This window comes from Anser cygnoides, chromosome 1 (genome assembly GCF_040182565.1).
Source record: "Anser cygnoides isolate HZ-2024a breed goose chromosome 1, Taihu_goose_T2T_genome, whole genome shotgun sequence".
NCBI lineage: Eukaryota > Metazoa > Chordata > Aves > Anseriformes > Anatidae > Anser > Anser cygnoides.
This window is the reverse complement of record NC_089873.1, coordinates 27,085,994-27,098,094: the sequence shown is the minus strand read 5'-3', so window position 1 is coordinate 27,098,094 and position 12,101 is coordinate 27,085,994.

Here is a 12,101-nt window from a genome sequence, read left to right as displayed (position 1 = left end):
CACCATGACCAGGAGAAAGAGACTGATGACTTCCCTTGATCAAAGTCAGCAAAAATGTTCTTCTAAGAATGCTGCATTTGAGGATATATGTAAAAACATACATGAACTTTCCCCTATACATAGCTGCATAGCTGGAAGGGGAACCAAGAGCAACAAGAGGAATAAACAACCGTGATACAAATGTAGGCTGAACAGTGCAGAATTCATTGTACAGGATCCATTACAGTGCACAGAAACTCTCCAGTCAAATAGATGCACCCTGGGTTTAGGAGTTTTTTAGTTTTTTTTTTTTTTGGTTGTTTTTTTTTTTTTCCTTAAAAGTCATACAGCTTTCCTCCTACTCAAGTTTTTCACTTTCTATAGCTGTGGTGAGTGCTCACATCCCTTTCACTGCTGAAGCAGAGAAACTCCATTGATGACAGAGCCTAAACCTACTTATTTTATTCAGTTCCCAGAACTCTAATACCATTTAGTTGGTTTCATAATATATTGCCACTGCTTACTTTATTGAGAGCAAAGTACCATACATTACTAATTATTTATATAAAGTTCTAAGAGTATGTGGTGCTTTGCCGTTGAGAATCTCATTGAAAAGTCACTTGTTTCATATGGATATCATCATATTTACTCCACTGCAAAATGATTTTTAACTTTTTAACTGGTTTGAGAGTATCTTTTATTGAATCCTGTCCACCATTATCATGGCCAATATTTCGCTGTTGTTTAACTTGTGTTGTAATCATCTGCTCGCCATCACAGTTACCTAAGTGTTTTTCTGTCTGAGCTGGTACAAAGCATTCACACGACATACCATGTAAGTTTTATATTCTTTAACTCCATCTGCATCACAGCAGTAATGTAGCAAAGGATGCATCATTTATCTCTTGCTCTGCTGAGATCATAAACTCTGGTTTAACTGATATTTTATCAATTACTGAGTGTACATTTATCAAAATAACAATGCATATTAGATTAGTCACAGCTTACCATCTCAGGCTTGAAAACTGTTCTCTCTTTCCTCATCTGAAGATAAATTTAGAAACGATTTCTGAGAGAGAAGGGGGTGGAAGACTCAGATCTCATCCAACAAAAATTAATAGGATAGATGGACCAGCAACACTTCAACTAAAAGTCCGCCCCCAGACAACTAATATCCAGCACATCGTCGAAGTGTTGGAAGTAGTTTGACCTACTGTTGTGGTCGAAAAGATGACAGGCGTGTTTCTGAAGGAGGAATGATCTAGATTTCTTTATGCCACTAAATTAATCATCACAACATTTTGAAAATATTATTGATTTTTGTAATTGTATGAGCCACTACTGGATGTTTGTATTTCTTAACTCTTTCCCCTAATGACAGCAACAAGACATACTGGTGGCATGAGAGCACTAAAATCCATATTGAATATTACTAGCTGCTACTGAGAGTAGATTCTCATGCAGTGTAGCAATCATTGCTGCGTCAGTGATGGCAGTGGGGCCCTAAAGTCTTTGAGATTTTTCTGCATGAAGAATGGCTTCGGACTTGGGACCAACTCTCTATTAGGAAGTGTTTTTTTTCTTTATTGTTAGTGCTGCATCACTGGACAAGGTGTCACTTATTCTCTGGTTTCTGTTTGTGCTACCGACATCTTTTCTCTCAGAACTGGCTTTACACCTTCAGTAGTATAACATCTGCACACATAACACGCGAATTCAGAGAGGGACAGCATGACATTGTGACTGCTCCCATAGTGCACTATCATTGCTATGCCTGTACTATGTGGAATAGAACATCTTAATGCGTGGCCAAGCCAGAGCCTTGCTAGCAGGAGAAATTGCCAGTGATTTTTACAGATAATTTTATCACTACAGTAGGGCAAAGGAGTTGCTTTTCTCTGGCAAACTAGAGGTAATTTACTCTTTTTCTGCTGCTCCAGTTTTCTTGTGTTGAGTAGCAGAAAGAAAGGCCAAGCCTAGGAGCAGGCCTTACAGCTGAGCTTTAAATGTGTTCCTCTCCTATGATTAGAGACCTGGCACACAGAGGTGGGATGTCCACAACTCACAGGATGCAGCTGCTGTGCTGAACACTGCTCATTCCCTCCATTAGCACGCAAATGCTGTGATAGAAAATGTATGCCTTGGCTGTATGTTGGCAGGGAAGCAAACTGCTATGTACCTAAATCATACAGTGTATTGAGGCATTACTTCCTTGCTACTAACCATTTTCGTGCAACAACAACAAAAATGCAAAATGATATTTTTGTTCATTCTTTTCAAAAATAAAAAATAAAATTTATATATATACATACCTGTGCCTGAATTTAAAGCAAGAAGGAAATGTTGAACCCCCGGATACCTCAGAAATCATTGTCTCCTCACAATCTTTTAAAATGTCACCCCACTGCTAACTTAAGGCATTTCTGCCATCACCCTCATTTAGGACTCATCAAGCCATAATTCATATGAATTCAACATAATTCAAATGCTGCACTGATTACCACTTCAGGTACCTTTGTTCTTGGAGACCTGCAAGCAACACAGAACACTCTGTTGAACCTTAACTAGGATTTTGTGAAGAAAGGGTTATTTTCTCTAGAAGATGGCACTCCACTGTCCAAGTGAAATTCAATAGAAAGAGAATTGTTATTCTAGAAGCCATGTTGGCTGTTTCTGAGGATGTTAAACTGACATCAAAAGGGAAGGTGAAAAGGAGATAAAAATCAAACTGTTGAGAACAAAATGGAATCTCCAGTGAACAACAACAGAAGAGAAGCTCTAGTTGGCTATGCACAAGGAGCATAGCTATTAAATAAAAAGTATTGGAATTGTTGATTTATGAGCATAAATTCAACAGTGCTGCATATTACTATAAGCTAGTGATGTGATTCACATGACTGGAATGTTGAAAACTGGCTGTAATCTGCTTAGAAAGGCACAAGTGGACAAAAAGGGAAAAACTATCAAAATGGTGTTGTGTGTCAACATTACTGACATCTCAGAAAATGTTATTTGAATGTTTATGAGTAACATTTTAGTATTTGAAACATAAACTGAAATCTACTGCAAACCTCACATCATACTAAAAGACAAAATGGCAAGATTTTAATGTATCTTTTACATATAAAGAGAAAACTGCTATCGTTGAGGTTCTACCTTGAGTGACATCATTCTGACAGTAGCATAACATTTTGGGAATGTCTAAAACTTACAGGTGACAATTCAAGAAATTTACCTGGAGCAGGGGAATTCTGAATGAGACTTCATTTTAACACAGGTGGAAAGAAAGCTAGATCCAGCTGGAACCTAACATTTTAAGAGTTTGGTATGCCTAGCTTTTAGAAATCTGAGCCCAGAATGGAATCTGAAACTAAAAATGGGTACAGTCTATGAATTTGAAACAACATTTATTTTAGAGTAAGTTTTGCAGTCTGTTTTATAAAATATATATATATATATATATAAAATCACATGTTGATCTCCCTGGAGCTGAAATCTATACATTTCTATTAGGCTATCAATATGCTTTAAATCTATGCTGTAATGTCTGAAATAGTTGGATATTTTTTAGATTTACATCTGTTTCACTATGGAAAATGAGTTATTCATATTTGCTATTAAGACTAAAAAGAGGGTGCAGCGTTTTAAGTATTGGAAAGGTATGGGAGAGTTAAAATTATCAGATGGAAAATGCATAAAAATGTTCAGAAAAACTAAAACCCCTGTAGTATTTCTCATTTTCACTCATCTTCTCATGAAGACTGGGTACCAGTAAAGAACACAAAGCAGATCTGCAGGAGATTGCTAACTGAAGAAATAAAGGTGCAGTAATCAAGACTTCTCAGAACCAGTTTCCCTGTGCAGACCTGATGACTAATGTACTTTTACAGGCATCAGCACTTCCAGGCAAAAAAAAACACATTTTTTTCTGGACATAGGAAAAATGCATGCTGCTGTGATCACGTTGGCTGTAGTGGCAACAGGCAGGGGAATTCATGCTGCAACTGCCAGACTTGGAAGAGTTTGTTCCGTCACTGGCAGGAGTTATGCAGTGATCTGCAGTGCTGGGAAGTACACTACCTCATTTTGGAATTTAACTCTTAGCCCACAAATCACCATACTGTGAATAATTTTTTTCAGTGATTGTTAAATCACTTTTTTTTCAGAATCTCTTTTTTTCCGCAAGAACCCATTGATATCTCTCCCTACTGTTTTGGCATTTCTCCCTTTTCATTATGCAAAAGGTTAATTTTGAAATTTTCTAATGCTGCTGACATCCTAGGAACAAAATTGAATGACTAAATGCTTCCCTGTAGGGATGAAGCTGTACCAATGCCAAGATGGACCACTGTATCTAAGAAGAAACTCAGCTGGAATTGAAATGATATTGCACACAGTGGAGGCTGCCCTTTCTGCCAGAGCTCAGCTATAGCTCTGAGAGCTCACTGTGCAAGTGCAGTATTGTATGTGGGCACTCAGTGCATGAAACAGCTTCAAGAGGAGCTTTACTCTGTAATTGTGGAAATCAAATCTCGAGGGAGGTTAATCAATTGCCAAGAAGTATCAGTTCCAGTAAGGTGGTAGCTACCTTAGTACTCGAATTAAACTTCTATATGGGGACTTGGTAATAAAATGTTGTTTGTATTGAAATGCTCCACTAGGGAGAAATTCCCTTGCTAATGAAACAAAACTGCTTCAATAGGTTGTTAGCTCCACCACACATGTTGTAGAACTACAACCCAGGAGAATTAGCTCCTGTGCTGCTGACACAGAGCAGAAATCATTGTGCTGAGGAGTTAACACTCTCCTGGAAAACATGCATTCACTAGAATAAAGGAACAAAATTTCTTGCCTGTAGGAAAGTAATGCACTTACTTATGGATGCAATCCAACTTTGCAATGTAACTCCTTATTTATACTCTCAAAGATGAAAAATAATTCTGTCAAAAGACAGAGATCTGAGAGTGTGTGAGTGCCATAAACTGAACTAACATCATCTTATTGCCAAGACTCACAGTGACCTGAAATAAAGATAGGCAGCTCATATGTAAGTCCATGGTTCAAATTTATGGCTAGCACAAGAGCTGATGAATGTTTTAATCCAGAAAAAAAAAAAAGTTTGATCATGAAATCACAAGTAAAAAAGGTGAAATTAAAATTCATGTTGCTTTCAGCGTATGTGTAAAATTCACTTAGTTACATATAAGTGAGGCAAAGAGAGGAAAAGCAGTGAGCAGAAGAGAGAAAACCCTTTCTAGCCTTTCCTGGTAAGTCCAAGCATTTTTCAATGTACAACTTCACCAAACTCTTTAAGTAAGATGGATCATGGATTCTGCCTCAGCTGTACTGTTTAAATTCTGGATATCCATAAGGTAATCTTTTATTAGGATTTTGCTCATCATTCAAGACTGAGATGTTTTACATCACTTAGGTTGTATGGAACTTTGGTCCTCAAAGTGTCAGTTGGCTACCCTATAGGGAATTAGGCAGGAATGAAATTCTAAAAATGTGCATGAACTAAATGTGTTGAAAAACAAACAAACAAACAAAAAATGAACTGACCAAGCAAACAAACCAAAATAACAATAAAAAAAGAGTGTTTAGGCTCCAAAGTTTCATCAACTTTCCATCGATGCTAGGAACTCTCCTACCTCCTGTGCCTTGACAATTTTCTCTGAGATGTCAATACTGGGCATGAATATAAAAGCAAGGCTCTATAGAAGATTTGCTGCAGCCAGAAATCTGTATGAATATAATGACTTTACAAAATATCTCAAAGCACTGAATAATCTTGCTGAAGGACAAAGGTAAAAATAAAAAAAATAAAAAATAATGAAAAAAAAGGAAAGTTGGTGGATTTGCAATGAGGAATATTTACATAATATTTGAACTTTATTATTTGAGAGCAATTACAACTATGATTCATAGAAACACAGGACAGGATTGCTCACAGTCCTGTTAATAAAATGATTATTTTAAAATAAGATTTTTTTGCTGTATCTTTTCTACCCAACTGGTGCTGAATGTGTTAGCTTAAAACTAGATAAATTGTGCATTATTTATAACAAAATGAAATACATTCCTACACTGGTATTTTTTTCCTTAAGGGCTAATATAGTAGCTGCTATTAAAGCATTACAGTGTCTTTCTGAGTCAGAAGTTATCTGAGCAGATATTCTGATGGAAAAACAAAGATTAAGAAAAGTTGATCGACTTGCTAAGGACCACAAAACAGTTCGGAGACTGTAACTGAGAAAGGAAAACCTGCAATACTGGTTTGCTCCTATTGAAGTGGCCATCTGAATAAATACATACATTGAATTAAATGAGATTTAGATGTCCCTGCACCAAGGTAAAGAGATTGCATTGGAAGTGAACTGGTACTTTAAAAAAAAAAAAAAAAAAGTAATAGCAAAAAGGAATGCTTTCACAGCTGGGAAGGACTGCATTTCAGGGAAATTTGCTCTACTCGTCCTGCATATACCAGTGAGATACAGTGGTATTTGTATAAAAACCCCTCGCAGCTCAACTCCTCTTTTAAATTCAATTTATGGTTTGTACAAAAATATATATATATTGTAAAAAAATAAAATAAAATAATATATAAATAAATAAATAAATAAATAAATCAGCCCTGTCGGAGAAGGCAAACTGTTCCAGTTAGAAGTAGAAATGAATCCACAGAAATGCAACCATTGGAAACAAGGCTTTGTTACTGGAAGATAACAGGAGGACAGCCGATGCATTTCTGATCCTAACAGGTGTTCTGAGGTACGAAAAAATTACCATGTGCGGCATTTGGCATCTCTTTAGCCGTTGAAAAGGCTTTTCAGGCATGTAACCTCTTAAGAGAGATTTGTTTTATGGAGATCACTCCAGAAACAGCCAGAACGGAGCAGCCAGCCTAGCCCAAAGCTGCTGTGGCCCTGGCAGTGCAAAATGCTCCCTCTCTTGCCTTTATGCGAAGCCCCTGCGGAAGCCTACGGGATGCTGGTTGCCAAGCAACAGCCAAAGCAATGGTTTTTACAGCATTAGGTATTAATTATTGCCATGGGCTTCTTACATGGAGGATCCTGAAAATATGCAATTAGGAACGTCACAGGGTAAGGAGTTTTGCGTTCTGATGGACAAGCTTTATTAATCCTCAGAAAATTCAGAATTTGACAAATTGTTCAAAGGTGTCCGACTGTGCCAAGCCTAATATTTGCTTTTTATCATGCTAGTTTTCTTGTAATTGCAGCTAGGGAATTTCAGCAATGATATGGTTACAGTGAGGTGTTTAAAGGTTCTGAGCTAGAATATAATATCGCTTCATTTTTTGCCCTGGTTAAAGTGCCTAGACCTGAACTGATCCTTACCAGTACCTTATTTTGAGTAGCTCAGGTCCGTAGCTGAGCAAAAATGGGAAAGCTTCAGAATATGAATATGAAAGCTCTACAATAAAAATATTTAATAACAACACATTACAACACAGAATCAGAGAATCACAGAATCATTAAGGTTGGAAAAGACCTTCAAGATCATCTGGTCCAACCACCACCCTACCACCAATGTCACCCACTAAACCACATCCCCAAGCTCCATGTCCAACCTTTCCTTGAACACCCCCAGGGATGGTGATGCCACCACCTCCCTGGGCAACACATTCCAATGCCTGACTGCTCTTTCTGAAAAGAAATGTCTCCTAATTTCCAACCTGAACCTCCCCTGGGTCAACTTCATGCCATTCCCTCTAGTCCTATCACTAGTATGTCATTCACTCACAATGCTCACCTAGTAAGGCATCACTGGCATAATGGGGTGGATACAAAACCCCTTTCAGTCTTATTGGGATGTTTACTCATTATATGAGACAGGTTATACCCCCCTGAATCATAACGGGCAGCCAAGAAGAGACTCCAGTCATCACAAAGAAAACCAGTAAAGCAAGTTACTATTGGAGGTGAAAACCTAACTAGCAGCAGCATATTGGAAACTCCTGCAAAGTGACAATGACGAAATGTAACCAACAGCAAAGCAAATAAATTAGTTTCTCAGCGCATGAACTGAGTAATAAGAAAATTAGAGAAATTATTAGATGTTTATCAATTATAGAAAGTGAACATGTTAATTATTTTCTGGTTGAAGAAAGAAGTTGAGACTCTGGATGGGAGAGTCTCTGTACACACAAGTCTTTGTACACACAAGGATGCCTTCTCCCACGTCTTGAATACATTAACATTTGTGCAGAGGGAGCATGCAATGCAACAAAGGTCAATGGGAAGCACTTTGGCTTGGCCTGCCTGCAAGCAAGGCACGTGTTAGAGAGTAAAGCTCCCCCTCTGTTCTCTGAGTCACCTCACATTGGATAGATACATGGCAGAAAAATGTCATGAGTGTTGATGTCTGATAAACTGTCTTGGGATGCTTCAAGAACTGAAACATTAGTCAGACTGATACTGTACAGCTTCGAATGCCCACAGAGCATGCTAGCAAGCAAAATTATCAGGTAGGCAACAAGAACGATAAAATCAGAAAAAGTATGAACCTGTCTTCTTCCAGTAGGTGGTGAAGGGTCTGGACAGGACATCCCATTTCAATCAAATGTGGGCAGGAGGCATGAATGTTTCACAGCTCTTTGTCTCCATAGCAGTTCTCAGCTCAAAAATATAAGTACCCAGTTGTTGGTTCCACTGGTTCTTGGTTGGTTTTGTCGTAGTTATTGTTGTTTGTTTTGTTGTTTGTTTGTTTTTTCCCCACTAATTCTAAATAGAAATGTATGAGGAGCATTCATTTCTTTCACCATTTTGATGAATACACAAATGGCAAAGTTACTGTCCTTTGTTATTCACAGGGACAAGTGTTCTTCCATGCAAGCTAGAAGAACATTATTTTGGACTGTGTTTTTCAAGCATAGCATCTTGCCAATAGTATATATATACACCTTGTAATGAACTGATTATTAGAGAAATCACTTATTAAAAAAAAAAAAAAGATAAAAAAAGAAGAAGATTGTTCACAAAAATGTGTTGCAGGCAGAGAAAGTTAGAAATTTAATTAGTTTTCTTGAAAAAGAAGTGTTGTAATTTTGCAGTGAATGAGAGTGCACATGTCAATAACATCATATTGCTCAAACATTTGTCATATGGAATATATTTCTACTAGCTAGTAGAGATTTTCGTTTGGTAATACTTCCAAAGCAGGTGGATCTGCTGTCACTATCTAGTTCCAAGGAGCCAGGATGTACCGCATGCTGGCAACCATAAATTTCAGGCTGGTTCAGTATGTGTTTCTGTAGTAGAGCCTGACCAATATAACTTGTTTACATGACAGAACTCACACAACATCCTACTAATAAGTGTGACTCACATCCTGCTTTACTTGCAACACTGATTTTTGACTACCTGATGCAATCTTACGAATCTTCATTAAAACCTCATTTTTCCTTATACTTATTTGATCAACATTTGTATTTTTTCTCACTTGTCTGTTTTGAAAGCATTAGATAAAAATGGAAATGAACTGTGTATCAATGTTCTCTATTTTTCTTACATTTTGGGGTGTAGTTATATTACTTTGAATCATCCTGTAAAACTCCTAGTCATCTGATGCCGTGAACCCTGGGCCTCAGGTCAAGATTTATTTATTGACTATAGTACATTTTCTTCTTTCATTTTTCTCATTAGAAATAGCTAGGACTTGTTTTATGGTTCTTTGACCAGAAAATTTCCTGAATCAGCTATTGTTACAGACTACCCAAAACCTTCATCTCATTTCTATTTCAGTGTCTCTCTGTGATATTGTTACTTTTAACCCAGTTGTCTTCAGCAGTGATTTCACTCAGGCCCAGATCCTCAGTGAGACCTGGGTACCACCTTGCCTAGCAAGCTTGTTGTTAGTTTTGAAGGTGCCTGAATCTGACAAGAAAGTGGCCTTGGGTTAGAAATTTACACTTAGAAAACTGGTTATTTTGGAGAAGAGGCAGCAGCAGGACTTTTTTCAGGACTTTTTAAAGTTCTGAAGACTCAGTCCTACTTTGTGGATCTAGAGTTTAGAGAATACAAACACAAGTAGTAGTTCCAGGCGTAGAGTGATTTACCTTCTTTTGCATCCTTGGACTTTGTCAGAGCTAACAGTAAATTTTGTATTTATTGGAGAAAACATTATTGGCTATTGTAGAAAATGAACAGCCAAAAGAAGAAAATGGTGACAATGCACATGAGTTGCAGAGCTGACTCCAACTTGTAATTAAGCCCAGTACATTTTTTTAATGACATTAAAAAAAAAAAAAAAGCTTATCAAAAAATTCCAAGTTAGTGTTCTACAGTGCTGGATAATAAGAGCTTAACCCACTTGTCCCCTCTTTTTCACTTTTTTTTCTAATAGCTTTGCTGAAGGTTATCCTACTATTTAGCAAAAAGAACCATTCTTGCAGAGTTTAATCAGCAAGATTACAACTGGAGAGACATCACTTGTTCCAAGAACTTAGAACTTAGAGAAGCACAAATATAAATGATAACTGGTCTCTAGCCTTAAAATGTTAAAAGAAGAGGCTTTGTAAATTCCTTAAGTTTAGTGGATATGCCTTTAATAAAATGGCAGCATTTGTGGCTGAGCTGCAGATGAACTTAAGTTCAAAGTCAAATAACCTTCTCTGGGCTTTCAGGTTGATTTCACAGATTTGTATTAACTGAAATGATATAAATCACAGAATCACAGAATCACAGAATCGAAGGGGTTGGAAGGTACCTCGAAAGATCATCGGGTCCAACCCCCCTGCCAAAGCAGGTTCCTTAGAGCAGGCTGCCCAGGTAGGCCTCCAGACGGGCCTTGAATGTCTCCAGAGAAGGAGACTCCACAACCTCCCTGGGCAGCCTGTTCCAGTGCTCCGTCACCCTCACTGTGAAGAAGTTCTTTCGCATGTTGGTGCGGAACTTCCTGTGCTCTATCTTGTGACCATTACCCCTTGTCCTGTCCCCACAAACCACTGAGAAGAGGTTGGCCAAATCCCTCTGTCTCCCACACCTCAGGTATTTATATACATTGATGAGATCCCCTCTCAATCTTCTTTTCTCCGGGCTGAACAGACCCAGGTCTCTCAGCCTTTCCTCATAGGGAAGATGCTCCAGGCCCCGTATCATCTTTGTGGCCCTCCGCTGGATTCTTTCCAGGAGATCCCTGTCTTTTTTGTACCGGGGAGCCCAGAAGTGGACACAGTACTCCAGGTGAGGCCTGACCAGGGCAGAGTAGAGGGGGAGGAGGGCAGAGTAGAGAGGGAGGAAAATGTTATAAATAAATAAATGTTATAAATGTTATGTTATATTCAATGCCTGTACCGCAATTTCTATTTCTGCAAACTCATTTTCATAAGCCTTTTTTTTTTCCCCAGCCATGCATGTTACTGAATAGTAGCACATAGTGATCAACAAAGAATACTTGCATTCAACTCTACCCATCCTCTCTACAAAACCTCATATTTTTGTAGTTTTCTTCCATTTAAATGGAAACATTTGCTATTTGCTTCAATCTCTGTTACACAGCTTTACCTCAAGATAACCTAGAATTCTGATACTTTTATGGAAAACGTGACTTAAGAACAGAGAAATTCAAACACATTTAAATAAATTGTCTAAACAACATCCCTGTTTTCATCTTCAGTCATAGCTAAGCTACATCAGTATATTTTAGATTACTAGTACTAGAAGAACAATAGATAATTTCTAGGGAGAGTTTTGTCTTTATCTGTTAGAAGAACAATAGATAATTTCTAGGGACAATTTTGTCTTTATCTGTTAGGTGTCCCATTCAGTGACAAATTCTTGAATTCCTTCCTTGTTTGGAAACAGAGGCCTCCTTCATCATACAAACTCATAATCCAAGAGAACAAAAAATCTTTATAGTAGTTACTGAAAGCTAAAAAGACAGATTGGTGTAGACAATTGTGAAGTGTTTTCAGGACATAGAATTAGAAAAGCTCATTTATCTGATTTACAGCTGCCTTCTCAAAAGATAGATCAGTACAAGATATCTGCCCTGTGCTATAAGCATGTTATAATGCATAATAGCCAGAACCTCAACTAAGCAGGAAAACCAGGAATGGGTTTTTCTGTAGACTGTCACAGATTTCTGTTTTGGTCTTACTA